The 21,142-nt window shown below is 38.1% G+C and overlaps 2 protein-coding genes across 2 annotated transcripts in view; one reads left to right on the forward strand and one right to left on the reverse strand.

Annotated features, from left to right (window-relative positions):
• The window catches only part of RSPH14 (radial spoke head 14 homolog), a 92,042-nt gene that overhangs the window by 15,349 nt on the left and 55,551 nt on the right, over positions 1-21,142 (reverse strand). The window lies entirely within an intron of this gene.
• GNAZ (G protein subunit alpha z) overlaps positions 1,260-21,142 on the forward strand; it is a 65,146-nt gene continuing 45,263 nt past the window's right edge. The window contains exon 1 of the mRNA XM_037410127.1: positions 1,260-1,774. The gene's annotated coding sequence lies outside the window, so the exon portion shown is untranslated. The remainder of the gene's footprint in view (positions 1,775-21,142) is intronic.

Raw genomic sequence — 21,142 nt, forward strand, 5'->3', positions numbered from 1 at the left:
AAAACACTATTGGAATTTTAACATTGACCACTATCTGATCATATAAATGCACCAAAGGACATATGTGCATATATATTGAAAGCTAAAATTTCGAAGCAAAACTGTAGCGATTATCTTTTTTAGTAAAGCAGGGGAAATTTGTGATCTGAATATTATCATGTTGCTGGGAGAACAATGCAAGTTATGTATATGGCATTTCTTTTTTAAGTGCTAGGAGTTTACCAGAACAACTTTGCCAGTCTAGATGTACTGGCAAACTGTTCTAGTGTGACCAAGACCTAAGATTCATTACGTACAGGCAAAATTTCCCTCACGTTATACTGATTCATGGCCGTTATTTCTGTGCAAGAAAAAGAATGTGGCTACATTGCGTTATTATATATTTCATTATTATAACTCATTGATGCCACAGTTCTACTGATAATATCAGTACTCAAAGTGGTATTATTTACAGGGATCAGACGCTTTTTGCACTGTACTGTGTCAGCCTTACTGTGGGGGAAAAAGCCTGCATTCCACCTATGTCTGAAAGTCTATTGCTATCTCCAGCAGAAGTGTATCAGTAACAAATTATGTTTATAAAATTAGCAGTGTAGGGAGAAATCATAGCTATTTGATCAGGGCTGCAGGTTCAACAATGCAGCTAGTATTGTAGCATGGCCAAAAGGAAAAAGACACTAGAAAATATGTAAACTATAAATAGGGTAAATCCATCAGTGAGAGAAAAAGAAAGCAATACTCATCATTACTTTTAAAAAGCTGTAGTAAATTATACACACACAAATGCAACAGACAGGAGAAGAGAAAGGCAGAAAGGGAAAAACAGAAGAAAATATATGCACAGTACCGAGAGCAACTGAGTGATGAAACAAGTGGAATGCAAGCAGTAGATAAATTCCATGTAACCAAACCGCTTTTTCTCTCTTTACCCTTGACTGCATCATTCTAACATGTATGTGACTTGTTCCCTCTACTTATCACTCCCCTAAAACATGCACTGCGAAATTCATCACGGAAATCATAATCCTGACAGAGCCACGAGCTGCACTACCGCAGAAAACATGGAACGGCCAACCAAATCCAGGAAGACACCCGCGTTTGTGCAGCCGGGCAAAGCCTGTAGCAGGAGGAAACGGCACACGTATGTGCATGCACATTATGTAATGCGTGAGTGCAACCCAGCGTACGAGGCGAGGCCAAAACCCACCAGCCCCCTCGGCAGCGCTCGCTCCTTGCGCGCCGCGGAGTTCCGCGGGCGCGGGGCGGGGGGGCTGCAGGGCCTGGCCGCCCCCCGGGCGGGACCCGCCGCCGGCCCCGGGAGCCGCCCGCCGGCCGCGCCACCGCCTCCCCGCCCGCGGTACCCCCCGCCGTTGGCTTGGAAACGGGCTGGCAGGCTCCGGCTCCTCCTCCAGAGCCAGCCCCGCGCTCCCCCTGCCCGGCTGCCCGGCCGCCCGGCCAGACCGCGGAGCACCTCCCAGCCTCCCGCGGGGGGCCACCGGCCAAGTGTGCCCATCAGCGCCCTTAAGAAATCCCGGTTCGGTAAAATTTTCTGTTCTAGGGAGCAAATGGGAGAGGGCAGGTTTTTCCTGCTGCTCGGGCTGTGGTGCTAGTGCCTGCAGCGGTGGTGTGTCTGCTCGCTGCAAACCATAGATGCTGACGAGAAAAAAGGGCCAAAGCGGAGAGGAGAAGCGTCAGTGGATGCGAGCGGCTGTACTGATGGATTGAGGAGGTGGAGGCTGCCTGCCTGCCTGCCTGCCTGCCTGGTGCTGAAGAGGTGAGTGAAATATTCTGCATTTCTTTCTCTCTCAAATCAGTTAGCGATGAACGTTTCCCTCTCCATCTATTTCCAAAATAAAAAGGGACTTCTACCGCAAGAAGGAAAAGCTGTCATTTTGAAACAGTAAGCAGTGCTTTTGCTGGGTGGAAGAAAAGATGAATGTCACTGCGAGGTAGAAATATTTTGCTCTGTGTAGAGAAAAAATAGTAAGGGGAGGCAGACTGCTGATCCAGTGAAAACGACCTTCTCAAGGGATACTGGCCTTCCATCAGCTGCTGCTTCAGCTCTATCCCCTTTTCATGAAATTAAGTCATCTCCCTTTCCTAACCTGGACTGTAACCCATTAATATCCAATACCTGAGCCTTACTAAGGTCCCTTGCATTCTCTTAATGATTCAGAAAGATAATCCATTAGATTCCGCCTGTTGGGAGAAGAACCTCCACGCTATGTAGCACCTCCTCCCAGGGAAATGCAGGCTGGCTAACGTTCCATCAGAAAAGACTCCTAGCTGCCGAATTTCTGTAATAAATCCTCCCTGTAACAGTCACATCTGCTCGTTCTAAGGATGTGTGGCTCTGCGGAGCTTGGATGCTCTACCTCATCGTGTGTGCCCATGCGTGTGAAGGAATGAGGAGGTTTTGTTAAATTAATCTGCACCTGTGGACGGCTCCGATCTGCAATTGTGAACCACAAGTTTTTTAGTATCTTTGTATTTGCATTTTGGGTGAGTGATTCATACACCAAAACCCCAACCCTTCAGTGTTAGCTGAGAGGGCTACAGATAAAATATTTGTCAGTTTAATTTCTGGTAATAGTACTGATCTGATCTGGTTTTGGCTGTTTCACTGTAGAAGCTGTTTAACGTGTGTTCTTGCGGTATTTATTCTGGAAGCTACTGACCTATCTTGACAACATTTTCCCGTGCAAGAGCTGAGAAAAATCCACTAGTTTTCCCTTCAGCTTTCTTTATATACATTTACTGATACTCTTACGCCCACAGTTTGATTTTTATTTTGGCTTGGTATTTCGCGCCATTGTGGGTGACACCCTTCCTGTGGCCGTCAAAATTTCATCTACAAAGGTTGTTACAACAGCAGGTCTGATAGAAAAATACAGTGATGTGAACATCTACTTGTGGCTCACGAAGGAGTAAATATGAGTGTGTATTTTGTATTTCCTTAGAGGAAATTGTGTATGACTTTATGGATATAAATAGCTGAAGTCTGAGCTGATGGCTTAGGTGCTGTTACAGGCAGAACGAGTTGCTTTTCTTCAACAAGGCACATATTTGCTAGCTGAAGAGATACAGCTCTGCAGAACAGAAAGCTTTTTGCCAGTAACTTGGCTGTCTCCATCAAATCATTTGGTTGGAAGCTATCAGGCAAAAAGCAAAGATCCCTGCCCTTGCATAGAGGACGTTATTACAGGATAGGCCTGTGTAAGTTCCAGTCTTCAAGAAGTCAGTGATGGGTGCAATCAAAAGAAAGTGTCTTAGTTATATGGCATCTTTAGGAGAAAATCTCATGATACCTCCCATTACCAAAGCACTGATTACATTTTCAAAGAAGAATCCCACTACTGTGTTTAGATGCATGCTTATAAGGAAAGAAAAACAGATAAATGCTGTGTAAGGCCATGGAGATTTCATTCTGAACAGTGGACCTTACAGGGATGAATAAACTCTGTGCTACACAAAGAATGCTACACCTCCATCTGAGGATTATGTGCTTGTCATTTCATTGACCACCGGTGAACACAGCTGAATGACTCTTCTGGAGGTATTACCCTAAATTTAGTAAGCCTCCAGTACAGCTCGGTGTTTCAACTACAGGCCTTGGCTTTGAATTTAACTATGATAATCTGAAAATAACCAGCCAGGACTGAAGTGAAAGTGGTCTGGTTGTCTCAGTTTAGGTTACATGTTGATGGAATAAGGTACATTACATTTTAAGAAACCTAGATAGAATCAGAAAACAGAAATTTGTCCCTCCTTCTTAAGGAAACTACCTGCTAAGCAGTGGGGAAGGGGATAAGTAGAGGGATAAGGATAACTGAAAATTCAATAGACAATACAAGCTTAAATCCTTAAATGGTGAAGTCAGCTCTCCCTCTCCAGCTTAAGTAGATAAGGATTTTGACAGCAGATAGAGTCTTGGTTGATATGCAGTGGTGAGGCAATACAAGGGGAATGATGTATTTTTCTCTCTCCCCTTCCCTGAGTTAAAGAAAAATGCTCTCGATTCCTTTGGGTTAAACCACAGTAATTCCACTTATTTTGGAAGAGATTCTCCAGATTTATGTAACTGAAAATGAGACTTGAACCTGACTATTTCTGTGTAAAGTTTTGGTCCTGCTTTCACAGGAGTCACTGGAAGTTTTGTCACTAATTTCAGTGGGAGGGAGCCCAAGCTCAGTACAAGCATGCATAGTTTCACTGATCAGGTTCTCCCATGCCCTCTAGGAACAACAGTGTTGAACAGTTTTATAGCTGGTTTCACTGAGGTCACAGTCTCAATGAGAAATTCAGTAACCCTCTACTTGCATCACAAACTCTTAACTTTTAAATTGTCAGTGGCTTTAATCATATTCTTTTTACAGAGAAAATTGTAATGATATTCCCACAGATTTGATGTTTGACATTGATGTTACCCACCTTCAGCAGTAACAGCTTACTACACAAGCAATTAACCGTTTTGTCCAAGAGAACTTTTAAACTGAAGCCCTTCAAAATACTGGCATACTTAGATGTATTATTTATACTTGGTGAAAAAACCTGTCTTATTTTTATTAAAAAAGAAGGTTGTTTTGTTCATTGTGATCCCCGAAGTATCCAGAATAAATCTACATCCATTAATAGTTACAACAGGTTTCCTTCAGTCTACTTGACAGCAGAATTTGACTTATACTTTGTATGTTATATTCAAAGTTCACATTTTTATTAAACTTTCCAGAATCCCAGAGTGGTGATTAAGAAGCCCAAATTTCAACTACCATATTGACAAAAGAATAATCACAATAGATTAAAAACTAGACTGATCCAAAACAATGAAAATTGATTCTCTTCTCAAAGCCTTCGTGCAATTTAAGGTATGTGGAATATACAACATGATAGAGAAGGGCTAAATTCAGCTTTTATTTATTCTGTTAGTAAATCTAGGGTTGGTACATACTAACAATTTAAGTTCTTTTAGCTTTATGCAAGTGTAATCAAGCACAGAATTTAACCTTTGAAATGAAAGCTACAGAGAAAATACTCTCAGCTGTTGCTTTTCACTTACACTGAAGAGCATTGGTGAAATAGGATGAAAGGAACAGATGATTGATCTGGGCCATAATTTTTGTGTTACCTAGAATTCAAACAGTTGTTACTATTAAAACATTTAAAATCACACCTATCAAAACACGTGACAAATTTTCAGAAGAAAACAGCTTTCCAGGTGTTTTTTTACTTCAGTAGCTCAGAGCATTACCTATGGTTCAGCAGAAAACTCAGCTCTCCGCAGAATCCCATTTTATTATTTAGCATTGGACATCCAATGTATTGTTAGAGGACACAGTTTTACCCAACAAATCCTATTTTCCTCTGCCCTTGTTTTCTTTTTAAGCCCCTTATACCAGAGGGCTGTTTCTCCTCTGGATTGCTAAGTCATCACGTCAAAAAGACAAGTGTGATAACATTTCCAGACAATTCTGTGTTACAGAAACAGCCTGTGAAATAACCAGTGATCATGTCGGCCAACAGAAGAACATAAAGAGGCAAATCTGGGAAACTGAAGTCAAATTCTAAGTATTCATTTTGCCCACATACATGAATGATAATGACCAGAAAGCAAATAATAATTTCTTAGGAACTACAACTTGTTAATCTGGTATTTTTAAAGTAGATTTTTTTAGAAGTAATATTTAACAGATTTATTAAATAGTAAATAGACTTGGCAGTTGGGAGGAATTATTCTCATCACTTTTTGTTTCCTATGACACGGACATTTATATATGGTGTCGTTGTTAAGGCTTCTCTTATATTTGGTGCAGAGAAAAAGAGATTCCTACAATGCAATTACTCAGACTAAGTTTTTGACCGCTATCTTAGTCTGAGATGAACTGACCTCTGGAAATGACTATGTCTCTCCATTGCCTACAAAGGAAGCACTGAGTGACTAGCTCAGAAGTAGCCACCTACATGCATATGCTAAATCTGAACAGATAAATTCCACTCTTACTGTCTAGATTGTAAAGTTTAACCAGTTTTAACTAGTTAATCATGAGGATATTTTCATGGTTCGCCATAAATATTTGTAAGTAATAATACAGTTGCTAATCCCCACCTACCAACCCTGTTTTCTTTGATAGTAACTAGGCTAGCAGATTGGTTTCTTCCTCTAACAGTATCTTAACAATGCTATTGTATTGTGGAGGAAAGACTTCAGTAAAACAGTACAAGTAATCCACATAGTTTACCCAGTTTTCCCTAGTACTCCAGGCAGTATGCTAGCATACATTCCCAGTGTGTTTCTACCCTTGTTTGGTGTGCCTGCTTCCTGTATTTTCAAACCTTATTGAGACAATGCGGAATAACCACCTTTATCTTTACAAAACGCATCAGCACAAATACAATTAGACAGCATATCAAGTGTCGATGCACAAATACAGTTGACACAGTTGTGTTGTGGAAGGAAAAAACACAGTTCAATTGAACTGTAATCAATTCAGATGCAAGTGTCATGGCATAGCAACAAAACCACAGCTGGATGTGTAGCTCTGGGAGGGCTTGCTGTTTAGATGGGGTAGGCACCTGGTTATTATACTTCTTCCTTTAAAAGCACAATATGTGTTTGATTCAAAAGCATACTTATGTATCATCTAAGGGAACATCTTTCTGAAAATAATACAATATGTGTTATTAGGTTGGGTTTTTTTAAGTATTTTTTTTCCTCTGGGTATTTACCAGCCCAAGCCATATAATCCAAATATTTGGAATGTATTAACAAAATATGATTTCATTTGGATATATAATACCCACTTATACATATATGTGAATTAGAATGTGAATTTTTTCAGTTTGGATGTCTTATGAGGAAAGTCCAGGATATTTGCTGTTGACCTTCCCTAGTGTTTATGCTACGGGAGAGGATTCAAACCAACACTACATAAAAGCGTTTTCTATATAATTTAAAGCACTAAAATCGCACAGTACATTAATGTATATGATGCTAACCAAATACATTCTAAACTAAAATATACCAGAATAAACACTGTTGCACTGGAGCATCTCTCTGTACTGCCACTGCATTGGTTGTGTCCCACAAAATACCTTTTTTGCAACTGGGTCTTGGCAGGAAGATTTTCTCTCAGGATGCCTTTCTGTGCCTGGCCTTTGAAATTTGATAGAGTCAGAGTGCTATAATAGAAGCCATTTTGTAGCGGGCAGATATATTGTATATTCTTACAATTGCTAAGAACCTACTGAGCTTTCATTTTGTATTGCTCAGTAATGATAGAACCTCACCTTAGTCAGTCATTTCAGAGACATGTTTTTAACCTCTTTTTCAATCCATTTATGTCCATGAACAGATAAACTTACCTTAATTTGTAATTCAGTGACATTATGTTGGTATTTAAAATTCTAAGGCTAGCTTACTTCAAATTTGAACAATTGTTCTATTATCATATTGTTTCTGTTCCCTGACTAAATGTGCATAAGTCCTCTGATTATGTTGCCTGCTGTGAATGTTCCCAAAAGCAAATCTGAACTTTGCCTCATGACTGTGATTACATAGGTGTGTCGTTTGCTTTTTGCAAGCACACTCACAAAAAGAAATAGAATACTGAAGACTTCATGTAATTTTTTTACGTTACAGGAACAAATTCTTGGGTGCTAATTTCAACAATTTATTAATTCAAGGGATTAGCCATTGTTGTTTTAAATGTGGCAAGATTTTAGGCTGACCTACAGATCGGTGCATCTTATTATACCAGTACAATATTCTTTGATTTTACAAGTCAAGTAAATAAATGGTGGTCTAAACAAATGAATGTATCGGGTATCAACATCAACAAGAGGTAAGAATATGTGACTTTTAACACTTCAAATTATAATTCTCCATTTTCCCCAAGAGGACTGATTGTACACTGCACTCCTGAACAGTGCAGAGGTAAAACATTGATAAAGCAATAACCTACCACATAGACAAAGAACTAAATTATTGGTTCTGTTATAGTCCCTTTCTCTTCCAGTGCAAGTAGGTTATAAACTAAAATTAAATGTTTACAGAGGATATTACCCGGGTCTGTGATGAGAGAAGTCTCTCTTCTTACTGTGTTGTTGGCCTAGCAACTCTACCCTTGTTCCTCCTTCTGCAGTCAAGGAAACCAAGAACAGCCACTGATATTGTGGCCTCTTGGGATCATACCTGGAAAATGTTCTTGTTCATGCTAAAATTTATGCAGCTCCAACCTGGCTCTACAATGAAGGCTGGATCATGAAAAACTGTTCTCCCTATTCAGATCTTTAGATTCCCTGTTCAGATCAAGACTAGCAGTGTTTGAGTTTCTCTATTTTTGACTATTTCATGTTGCTTTTCTAGTTATGTCTTCAGATGCTGGAAAGCAGTGAACCCCAGGTACAAAATACAGTAATATCCTAACCTGGAAATCATTTAGGCATGATGACTTTTGTAAGAAGTGATCTGAAAGAAATGGGTTATGCCTGTTATAACAAAAGGATGCTTTAAAGGGAAAGTTGGGCACACAGTCACGTGGAACTTAGGAGTACCTTTAAGTGCCATGGATTTAATTAACAAATGATGGGAGAACTTCTCAGTTAGCAGGACAGTTACCTTCCTTCTTAACTCTGAGTAGTTCTGCTAGTAATATTACCTAACTCTGAGAGAATTTCAGCCAAGTGAAATTCAAGTGATACAAAGACAGTACGGTACTTTCTTATGATCCTGTAATTTACATTGCCTCTATACTATTCCACCAGTCTCCATAAGAAGAAAATGGAAAAGGCTGACCAAATAGAATTTTATAGTACTCCACAAAAAAGGACCTGTAACGTAGACAAGCAGTTAACAATTATCCAGTATCACCTATAGGACTACCTTTGAAGTACAGGAAAAAACCCTGCTCAAGAAAATATCTGTATTTAGTAGTTTAAAAAGTAATTTTAGTTGGTATTATCAGGGCAGTGGCCAACTAAAAAAGGCAAGAGTTCTTGTTCTTTTCCATTAATGGGAAAGCACAGGTCATTGTCCATGAAAACCAACAGAGTTCCCATTCTATACCCAGCTTGTAAGTCTGAACTAAAGAGTTTTTATTAGGCTAGAGATGCCTCCCTACATTATTCTGAATAGGATTATCCAAATCCTATTAGGTGCTGGAGCATGTCCAGAGAAGGGCAACAGAGCTGGTGCAGGGTCTAGAGAGCAACCCTTATGAGGAGCAGCTGAGGGAACTGGGGTTGTTCAGCCTGGAGAAAAGGAGGTTCAGGGGAGACCTTGTTGTTCTCTACAACTATCTGAAAGGAGGTTGTAAGCAGGTGAGCGTGGGTCTCTCCTCCCAGATAACAAGCAATAGGACAAGAGGAAACAGCCTCAAGTTACGCCAGGAGAGATTTAGACTGGATATTAAGAAATTTTTCTTCACTGAAAAGGGTGGTCAAGCACTGGAACAGGCTGCCCAGGGAGGTGGTGGAATCACCATCCCTGGAGGTGTTTAAAAAACATGTAGATGCAGTCCTTAGGGACGTGGTTTAGTGATGGACTGGGTTAGTGGTAAGACTCGATGATCTCAAAGGTCTTTTCCAACCTAAATGATTCTATGATTCTATGAAATGAGCTGACTGGAGACAAGTTGTAAATCTGGTTATCAGAATCAAGAACAGCCAGATCTGATTAAAATCCTGAAAGAATGTAGGAACTCCTGCTGATGGTATGACTTCTTATTCGTCAGTCTAAACAACTTGGGAGTGAAAGAGTTAAGGCACTTTCCTTCTTGTTGCTGTAAAAATATTGTTGAATAACACTGTCTTTTGATCACAACTAATAACAATGGCATTAAAAGTCTTAACACCTGATATGGGCAGCAGAATGTTACAGAATAGCACTAGGCAAGTATATTAATTATTTCAAAAAGTATTTTTTAAAATAAAATTTGAACTTGCTTTGTCTATGTTTGCATTTTTTCTAAATGTCAAAGTAAATAATACACGGAATGTGCACAGTCCCCAGAAATTAACCTGGTTTTATCTACTTCATGGTGAGGCATTGAAATATTAGCACAGAGAATTTAAAATATATTATTGTCTTGACAAAATACAGTATTTAGGTATCTTTGTACAGTATCTTATTCTTGGTTTTGCATTTTTCCAAATGTCATCTATGATTAATCAAAGCTTATCTATATGACTGTAACTTTGGATTTTGGACACCTAATGATTTTGTGATTTATCAAAAAGGAATTTTTCATAGAACTCATCAAAAGCTTACATAAACGGTCAATTCAAGAGAATAATAATGTGCTTGTAAACAGATTTTTAAAGGAGGCCAGATGGAATGCTGTCAACCTATGCAGCACTGTTCTTATTCAGCTATAAGTTACAATGCGCAAATGGAATTTTTCTTAGATATGTTTATTATGTGTCTTTATGTTGTGAAGAAGATTTATATTTGATGGAGTTACATTAAGAGCATATCAGTCTCATTGTTTACTTGGTGTCTGCATGTGTTTTGTCACCAAGACATCAATTATAGATTCCATATTTTCTAAAATGTAATTTAAAAGGATATTTTTTTTCAGAGTTATCTAGTTACAATATCTACATGAAATACTATCTTTCACTGCAAATAATTTCTTCAACTTGTATTAGGATTGATCAGAGGTGAGTGGAGATCAACAGAACATAAACAGAAGGTCAAGATTTAAAGATTTCAGAATATAGTACAGGTGTGCAAAATTTCTGCTATTTGGTTCCTTTAACTTCTACAAAAGCCTTTAGAAATTTCACACTCATGGATGAGCTCCCTCCTGCAACCAACTCAAAAGATGGGAAGGGACAGTTAAAATTATTTTTGTACAGGGCATCCATTTACACTATTAATGGCAGGCACAAAAATATGAAATACAAACCAAAATTGTACCTAGTTTTTAAGAACTGGGGGAAAAAAGTCTCAGAATAGTCAAGGCGACACAATCAGTATTATGATGATAATCTACCATCTTGTTCTGCTATTTCTATGTCATTCCTGTGTCTCTAAAAGAGCAAAACTACTTAAAACTTCTACCAGATGTTTCTCTAACACATGGAGTCTTCAGTAGGCAAAAAGATAACACAAACTGCTTGCTTTATTCCTCCTGAAGTATTTAATACAGAATATACTTTGGGAGGAGGAGATTGCTAGTAAGTGTGCATTTCAGTGGCATTGCATCTTAATGGGATTGCTGCCAGCTGGAAGAAATTGAAACAAAATTTAAATTGCTTTAAGGTGGGTTGCGCTGAAAGCTAAGTCAGCTGGTAGCTCTTTGACTATTGTCTTCATTTGTGCTTTTGGTAGAGGTAGGGAGACACCTTATCAGGCATTTTCCTGGAGTTAAGAGGTATGAAATGGGCTTTGTTTTCTGGAATGTCTGTACCTTTTTGGGTTGATGTTAGACAATGAGTTATTCTCTTAGTACCAAGATGCATTCTGCGGGAAATTTTTCACCCTTGCAGCAATAAAGATGCAAAAGCTGTTTAAATGTCACAGTTGGTATCAGGAGGCAGTACCCCTTGCCATCTTTTCCTAGTTACAATACTGACTCCAATATCTTAAATTAAAAGTCTTGAGGTATGATGTAAATGAACCAAAATGTAACAAAGCCAATGCTTTTAAGCACAATTTTCCTGGAAGGCTACAAGTAGTTATCAGGCAAGAAACGGTATGATACTAAGCCAGTGCTACGTGAGAACAGATCACTGCAAATGCAGAGCCCCCAACCTCACCCCTGCTAACTGAATAATCTGAGTGGTCTTCATACTTTTTTAACAAAGTTTTCAAGATAAATTATTGTTCTGTTATGCATTGTGGACAGTGGCCCCCACTTGGTACATCTGCTTTGTGAGTTTAGGATGAATTGGGAAGATGAAATACATACTCCTGCAATACCTTTTACACTGTTTTTGACCTCATATGCCTTGCTGAGAAATTTGTGTATGACCTTTCCACTGAGGTATAGATGCATTCTGAATAACTTCCAGCATATATATATACTAATCCTTATCCCAGATCTGTGCCTGTTTCTCATTACTGTTTTACAACAGTATCAACAGCTGATTTTTAGTGAGCAAAAAGAAATAAAGTGGTAAGTCATCAGCTTTTTTTCCCGCATATCTCGTGCGTGAAGTGCAGAATGCTAACTAGAATAGCTAGCAATTCATGGCTTCTTATCAGGGGTAAAATTTCAGCTTTATGTACCATTTTAATAGTAGGATACAGTGTTACCAAAGTAATTTTTTTTGGTAATGTGAGAAATTAATAACTAAGGATCCATTGCTGAATAATGAATAAACGAAAGGCTTGATTAGAACCTTTCAGCTTTAAGATAATTTTAGCGCCACAGCTATCTGAGTCAAGGAGAGATGTCGCTGAGAATAAAAAGAACAAAAGAGCAACCATTTGAAATGCTGTGTTAAACCCGTACTGTGTGGTTATTGTCATACATTTGTCTGGCTTGTGAATCTCTCACTTAAGCTGGTAGGACTGCCTCATGTGGAAAACCCTGCAAAGTTTGTTTTTATTACTATTAACAGTAGCAGTAGATATAGTATCATAAATCAACCTATCAGTTCTTAATATTTGATTCAAAAGACTACTTCAAACAAAATGAATGAAATTATAAAGGTCATAAAATGGTGATCTAATTAATTAGGTACCTTAAAGAAGAGGAGACCATTCTAGTTGAGGTGTGATACAAAAGGGAAATTTTTTTGACCTCAGTATAGGAGAACGTGTATAATAGGAGAGACGGATTATTTGCAGACGCAATTTGAAGTCTAAAGAACTGGTAAAAATGCTGTTGTGTTTTGGTGAAGATACAGAAATTGTGGTTGCGTGGCTAGGGAATTTGCAGGACTATAGGGAATAAAAAATTTGTAATCAGGGAAAAAATTCTGAGTGCTGAAAATGTCCTTGCAACACACACTTGAATAGGAGTAGTAATTGCCCTCCTCCACCTGTCTCCTCCCCCTGCCCCATGCACATGTGTACATACAAAAGTACCAGCAGTGTTAATAGAACACCAAAAGAATCATTAGTATGTGTTACAAAATTTGGAGCTACAACTGCTGATACTAGTAATAGTAGTACAGTTAGCAATGCACAGCTGAAAAATAATGAAAGCACAAGAGAAAATGTTATTGGAATTTGGCTTATCTCTAACAAATTAAACCCATCTATTATTTAGATGTTTCAGGTTTGGGGGAAAAATAACTAAAACTTGCTTGAGGCTGAAAAATAACAACTTGTGCCCAGCCAAATGTAAATCACGCTACTCCTATGTTACGGTAAATACCCAGGTTAAAAGTCCATGCAAGCTTCTTCAAAAGATGGACTTGCTTTTAGCAGCTTATTTTATTACCTATGCATTTTAAAAATATTATCCAATATATAATACCTACTGTTCTATTTCTGTAATAAACAAAAATCTGTTCTTAGAATGATATGAATGTGATCCGCAATACTGACAAAATCTGTATAACCCTATGAATATGTGAAGCCATCCTGACTGGGTTTTGTCATAGTATGACTCAAAATCTACGTGGTCAAATGTGGCTTCTGTTCTTATAAGGTTGCCTAGACCTGTGAACAAACATATGTGGTGAATGCCAATAGAAGCCAGGATTGGAACATGTGCGTATAGGGAAGAAATTAATCTGAAAACACAATGATACTGGATCATGCTTCAATATCTACTAGTAACACAATAATGATGAGATCATATAAAAATGGGGAGCTGAAAGTTGGACTATTCAATTTTGTATCTATTTTTACAGATGTTTTCAGCTGTAGATATTCATATATAAGAAGAGTATGAATTACGCAGTAAATACTAAATTTTTGTCACTAAAACTGTCTACATTGCTAGCAGTTAGGTATCCTGCTTGCAATGTTTTTAAATACACCCTGTTCAAAACTGGATACAGGCTTATTGCAAAACCCACGGAAGTCAATTAAAATGGTTCTTTTTATGGTAAGTGGATCACCACCATAGCACTTTACAGGGTTTGGGTTTTTTTTTATTTTTCCCTTAAACAATGACAGTGCTATTTATTTTGTTGAAGGTGAACTATGAATATTCTCACTCCAAAGTGTCACTTATCATAGGCTGCCACTTCACCACAACTACTTAAGTTCCTCTAGTTCATATTGTAGTATTACTTAGTGCCAAGTAGAAATATTCTTGATCTCAGTAGAAAACCAAGGTTGAATAAGAGAAAAAAACTAACATTACCTAAGAAACTTCAACTCTCCAGAGCATGAGTGATGAAAAACACACTGAGAACATTGCTAGAGATGCTAGAGCAGCGCAAGCATCTGCTGCTCTGCATTCTCTGGATAAATTCGGCCTTCAGTTTCTTCAGACAGTTAAATCTGCACCATCTCTCACTTCATCTGCTATCAGCTTATTAAAAGACATTTTTGAAGTCTGATGAAAGAAACTTAACCACTCTGGTGTTCTCTAACATTCAATGTATGCTCAACATAACAAGCTCATAATCCTAGTTAGCAGCCTGCACGAAGCAACTTGGATCCCTCTGGCTTGCAGTGGTGGGCGTGTATCTGGGGTAACTGCAGCTGGAGTGTAAGGAAGGTGTGACCATCCCTCCAGAGATGGGGGACTGGAAAGAAGAGACTGAAGAGAAGGCCTAGTAACTGTTAAACCTTGAAAAGGATGTTAGGTTCTCTATGGTAGCAGCAATTTGTAGGCCTTTTGTTTTGTTTAGGAGGGGATGTTGGTAGAGGGAAATGGTAGCTGAAAAAGTTGAGGCATCAGGATGCTAAGGCCTTTTTGCTTTATTGGGAGTGAAAAAGAGCTTAATTTATATAGTCTAGATGGCAAAATATTATTAAAAAGTATTAGCTTAGCTTTTGAAACTAGGAGCTAGTTAACCATTGTACTGCTGTACTGAAATGTTTCCGGTTGCAGAGTTCTTTTGTGAGGTAGATCTGTGTTTTGGATTCAGTCCAAAGCAATTTCATCTCGAACCAGAACATGCATAACTTCCTTCATATTCAGATTATTAAAAAAAAAAAAAAAAGGCCTTTGAATTAAAGAGTAACTACGGCAATGGCTCAGCTGTCTGATATGTACCTGCTGAAGCTCTTGCATGCAGCAGGATTGTAAGACTGTCAAAGCTTCTGAATTTCAAAAGAGAAGCAGAATGAGACGTAGGCTGCAGCTGTAATCTGTGCTTGGTAGCATACAAGTCCTCTCCCATGAGTCACACTTGAGAGAACACTGTGGATTCTGTTTAGCCTCTTGGGATTTCCCCGCACCCCCCTCTGGGCTGTGGTCTAATACTTCTTCCACTCCTCACCTCCCCTTCTGTGAATAAAATCATGTTTAATTTGAGTTGTTAAGATGGAACCTAGGAGATCCACGGTTCTGATTTCGACACCTTCTGACACAGTTCATATGTTTAACTTTAATGTGGCCTAAGGCTGGAAATTGTTTTCTACCCTACGTATCAAATTCATCCTTGATAACAGCCCTGCCTGTTATGCTGATATCCACACTTTCTTCCTTTCTTCCTCTTGTTCTGTGAAGAACAGCATATTAATACATGTTTATATCTTATTGTGAGGCTGATAACTTCAGCAGGTTTGTCAGGTTTTCTTTGTCCATCCCTAAATTAGAGAATTACTGGCTTTATTCTTTCACAATCCTTTCCTCTCCTACTGTTTCCCATTTTGACCAGTTCTTTGATACTCTTCCTGCATCAGATTGCTCATTCCTCTCATGCTTTCTTTGAGTGACTGTCTCTAAACATCCCTATGCTGTTCTTTCTTCATAAATCTCCTACGTTCCCTTTTTGACTATCTCATGTTGATAACTTGCTGCTCCTGCATACTCATTCAACCTATGTCTGTTTTCCTGTTTTTCCATTCACCAAGGTTCTTTTGATTTGTTCTCTGTGAAACATTACTCATTCTCTGTTGCTTAGTTCCCAGCTTTAACTGTCACATCGCCAGTCCACTCCTCCTCTGCTTTTGCTCAGCCTTGCTGTGAATTCAGTGTTCATTACTTCTGCTGAAACTGTTTCCCATATTTTGCTTTCCTCCTTCCAAAGCCTTTTGCTCTGCCTCTCATTGCAAGGTCTCTCTTGCCAACTTCCAGCCCTGATTCACTCTCAGCAATGCCTTTTTTCTAGCAAATTCCACCATTCTGGTGAAAGTGTGATAACCCAGGTGACTTTTTCCACCATGGATTTATTCTTTTATCTTTTTTTTTTTCGTCTTTTTCCTCCTTTTTCCTACTGTAATCAAATTCCACAGGTACAGATCCATCTCTACAGCTTCTGAGTCAAACCTTTCCTACTACCACTGGCCTTTTTTCTTCCCTATATAGATTTCTGCTGATTTCTGCCCATGTAATATAGCAAGATGCGCCCATCTGCTCTTCTCAGCTTGTCTTTCCTTTCTCTGTTGCTATCCCTTCCCTCTTCTTTTCATGAATACAGAAGTTTCTTAGTTCCTGTGTTTACAGACCCTTTCTGTTTACCCTAGGGATCTTACCTAGCTTCTGTGACTTTACTGTCTTGTTCTTTGTCTTAATTCTTGCCTTTCCTCTGGTTCTTTCCTTCAAAATGAACAAGCAGAACTACTGTGATTTATGTCTCTATCAAGTCTCAAAGATGCTTTCCTAGCCATCACCATAGATAAAACTTGTCTATTTTTGCTATGGTTCCCATTTACTGGAGCACCTTCTCCTTGCCTCTGTCTGGGCCTTGACATTCAGTCTTTGAACGTTCACTGGCTGCTTTTCTGTATCACATTAAAGAAACTTACTGTCTTCAGGATACTGTTATCTGTACCCAGGCTCTCAAGTTCTTACTACAGAGATTCTGATTTTGACCTCTGATTAGCTCGTACCTGTTACTGTAACGGCCTGAGACAAGCATGGTTTTGCTCTGTTATGTGACCTTTTATGCACAGGAAGAGAAACTCCATTTACAAGGCTACATTGTTATGCTGTTTCAAATCCCTCTAACTCTCATTTGCTTATAACTACCAAAATTTCCTTATGCTTTCATAAGGTATTGTGTGCAATAAGGTTGAATGAGCGATAGGAAATTTTCCACTATATTAATGACCAAACCTAATGTTTACTATCTTTTTTTATGTAATAAAGTAATCTCCCTAAGCTCTGTAAGACCCATGAAAAAGCAAGCCGGTGGTATGTGAGTCTTAGCTTATGAATCACCCATATAAGAGCTATGGTAACACCAATGAGAAAAGCTAAACAGCAACTCTAATGAAGACATAACCTATGCTACTGTCATCACCTGAGGTGCTTACAAAACACTGAGTGGGTACTGTGTTTTGTTTGTTGCTTTGTTACAGATTTTTAAATGAGTCTGATGTTTGTATGTCCCTAAAGCAGATGCTATGTGTGTTGTTTCTTCTCACTTTCATCTAGAAGCCATGATTTTCTGCACACCCACTGTTAGACGCACTGTAATATTCTTGTAATACTTAATTCTTTATGGAAGTCTAAAGGTCACCTCTAAAATGACTTGTGGCAGAATCTGGTCTTAATTAAACCACTATGAAGCATAGGCAACTCCATAAGCAGTCACTGACACCACTCTGGATTTTCAGCAACACGACTCAGAATAATACACTGTTGTATTTTTGGCTCTATTCAAGAATCAGTATTCTGTACTGGTTGCGTTGATGCTTCTCGGTTTCACACTCATTTGTGAATGTTGCTAAAATATAGGTCATGATTTAAATACCCACCAAGTATTTAGGTATTAGTGCTTTATAGGACTTAATGTTTCCAACTTCCTGAGTAAGTGGGGTGTGCATAGTTAAAAGAAAAATAACTAACAGGTTCTTGTATTCTACTGTGATCTAGATCTCCGCTGAGCTGGTGCAAACTTCAATGCTAATAACTAAAGATCAAAATCTATTTTTTTGAAAAGCAGGGGTTTGATACTCAGTTTATAAGGAATACTTTGTTTTCACTATAGGTTCTTTTGTTTTCCTAAAACTTGAATCAAATCTGTATGCTAAATTTTGATGGGGTGTTATGCTTAGCTAGTGGGTACCACTAACTAGCATAACTTGTATTTCATCAATACTGCTGAAGTATGTTGGATGTTTTCCAAACAATAGACAAAGATGTGATGTTTAAACCTATGAATATAGTATCTCACTGCAGAAAATCAATTCTATTATATATCAATTAAATCTAGATTACACACTGCTAGGTCTATGACTACATGTAATAGCAGCAAGCCGTTTTCCTTGGGTTCTCCGCTATTTCCTTGTAAAACTTCCTTCTGCCATGTATCCCTAGGTGGCAATTTTAACAGTTGAGCTCAGTTTTTACACTAGAGATTTAAGTATTTCTATAAAATCACAGTGAGAATCAGCAGATGAGAACCTAATGGACTTACCAACTATCTTTCTGGGAAGTATGCTGGAAGCAGTTGTCCGTTGGATTTTAACAGTCAGTGCTGGTGGTAAGGGGCTCATGGTACAGCACTAGTTCTGGCCAATGCCCTTCTCATTCCCTGCCCTGGACTGAGGATTTCTGAATATTATTAATTTCTTTTAAATCATTGTCCTTATACCTTCTTCAGTAACCTTGATTATCCCTGACATGCACACATACCTGCCCACATGTATGTGATGATTTGGTTTATAACTACTTGATCTGACTTTCCTTTAAGAACCCTTTCCTTAGTCAGCAGCTTCCATTATTCTGTACTGGTTATTGTGTGTGTGGTCTGGATATGTAATGTACTTCAGCTAGACTGTGCTATCGATATGACTTTGTTATTACTCTCATATTTTTTGTCTATTGCACAGACATTAATTAATTTCTTAGGTCTGCCTTGGGAAGTTAGTGTAGAGGTTAGGCCCTATTTCTTAAATGGTTTAAGATTTCTTAAAAGTCTCAAGATGGATCAAGTGAAAAAAAGATGTCTTTTTCAATATTTGAATATATACAACATAGCTACCATTCAGGCTCATTTTACTTGAAAACTTGCTGCATTTTCCTGATCACAGCGTCTCAAGTTGGGCATCTAAGAAATGAAAATCACAAGCAGAGATCATCTGTGAAAAGATGGGCTTAAGGGAGTTAATTAACATCACAAAGAATCACCATGACAGAGGGGTAGAATGCAGCAGTGTCCAGCCAAACATTCAGCTAATTAAATCATGACACTTCTTTCTTCGCTCATTTGACTAACAGAATATGCATTTTAACTTCTGTAACAAATAAACCATGAAAGAAAACAGCTTTCTCTGCTATGTTTTCTTTGTTCAATTATTAGATCTGACCCACCCTTTGTTTTGGATGCAATTATAGTGCCTTAATATAGAACTAAAAGTTTGGCCATAATTTGTATGTACAACTTCTGAGTACTTGAATATTCCCCCTTAATATATCTTAAAGTTTCTCAAATAACTTTTTTCAAGCAAAACAATCTTAATTCTATCACAGGAGGTCATATTGATGTCTGTACAGCTTGTCTGTCAAGTTGAAGCATAGATTCAATAAAAATAGTGAGTAACACCAATAATAGGTTTTTACCCTATATGTAGAAGGATAGAGGGGAATATCAGGGGTTTCCACAAATACTTGCAGGCAGAAAATTCATGACTTGGTTTCATAACTTTGGTTTATGCTTCTGGCTCTGGAGGCACAGGCATTCTTGTGGATAGATTGTTTCTGTTTTTTCTTAACACAAAATCTTCTATTTCCTTTTTTTTTTCTTTTTTTTTTTCTTAAGCTTCTAGACCAGCAAGATCAATTACCCTTGCCTGGAAAATGCTTTCTTGAAATGGAATCCTTTTGCTACTCTACTAAAACTAATTTTTTTTTAAAGTCACCAAGTTAAACTTGCTGTTTTATGAGAGTGGCAAATGCACACCCACACCATAAAGCTCATCTTGTGTTGAATTTCACGTTCTTGCCCCAAAGTTTGAAGGTATAGCAGAATTTTAAAGAAAAGCTCTCAATTTCTTTTAGTGTGGATGAAACATTTCATTTTTTCCCCCAAATGCTCTGTTCAGAAGTGCCCAAGAATTTTTTAATATGAAAAATTTCCCCAGACATTTATTTAGAGATAGATATCTGATGGAGATATTTTCAACGTACTTTCCCAAAGCGTTAAGCAATGGAAAACAGCAACATAAATAATAATGTCAGCCAACTGCAGAAGAAAAAGTTGTGCGATCAGCTAAGAGGCTGCATGAAGAAAAAAACCTCATCCAGTCTTTTTGTTTCTGTCAGCTTTTTTTCCTCCTCCTTGCAGATTTCAATGTTTGTCTAAAGAGAATGTTAGTAAATGTTAGTAATGTCTGCAGCCAGAGTTTTAAAACAACTTCATTCTGTAATAAATGCACTTTAATCACTACACATTAAACAGTAAACTAACTTCTGTGAAGTTATTTCAATGTTGCATTTATAGTGCATGCATGTTAGTCTTGGTTCCACTCAAAAAAAAAAAAAAAAAAAAAAAGTGATGCCTGCTTAGTAGAACCCTTGACTTCTTCCTCAGTAAACTACCTTGGGTATTTCCTGATACATCATACTCCCTCATGTCTTTTTCTCTTTTGTTAATAGTGTAAGAAGTGATTGAAAATTAAAACCTTTGAAAATAAGGTTTCGTTAAATTACTAGAATTCTCTGTGGATGTGTATAATCGTTAGAAGCTGATTACATTAGGTTAGCTTACACTTGTAAGTCTTGGAAGTGTGCTGTGCTACTTCTTGCTAGATTTGCTTGCATTTGCTGTTACATGGGTAAGTGCTCAAACAGGCAGGTCCACTACCTCTAAACTTTCAGATAAGTAAAGAGAAAGAAGAAGCGATTAGAACCAGTAAGGAGGGAAAGTGTAGCTTGGGTAAGGTTTTGTTTTCTTGCGCTGTTAGTATACGTTCTGTAATACTGAATAGAATACCAGTCCTGAATTAACCAAGATTGCTGGCAACTATAGCTAAAACGGCTGTGGAAAGTTTACTGCAACCTTTTGAACTTTGTTTTATTTTCTTAAATTAGGTCCTACTGGGGAAAGATTATATGTATCATCTGGCTACTAGGATGGAAATAGTGTAAAAAGCTGAATAGAATTAGGCTTCTAAAGCTCT

The sequence above is a fragment of the Falco rusticolus genome, chromosome 1, assembly GCF_015220075.1.
Source record: "Falco rusticolus isolate bFalRus1 chromosome 1, bFalRus1.pri, whole genome shotgun sequence".
Lineage (NCBI taxonomy): Eukaryota > Metazoa > Chordata > Aves > Falconiformes > Falconidae > Falco > Falco rusticolus.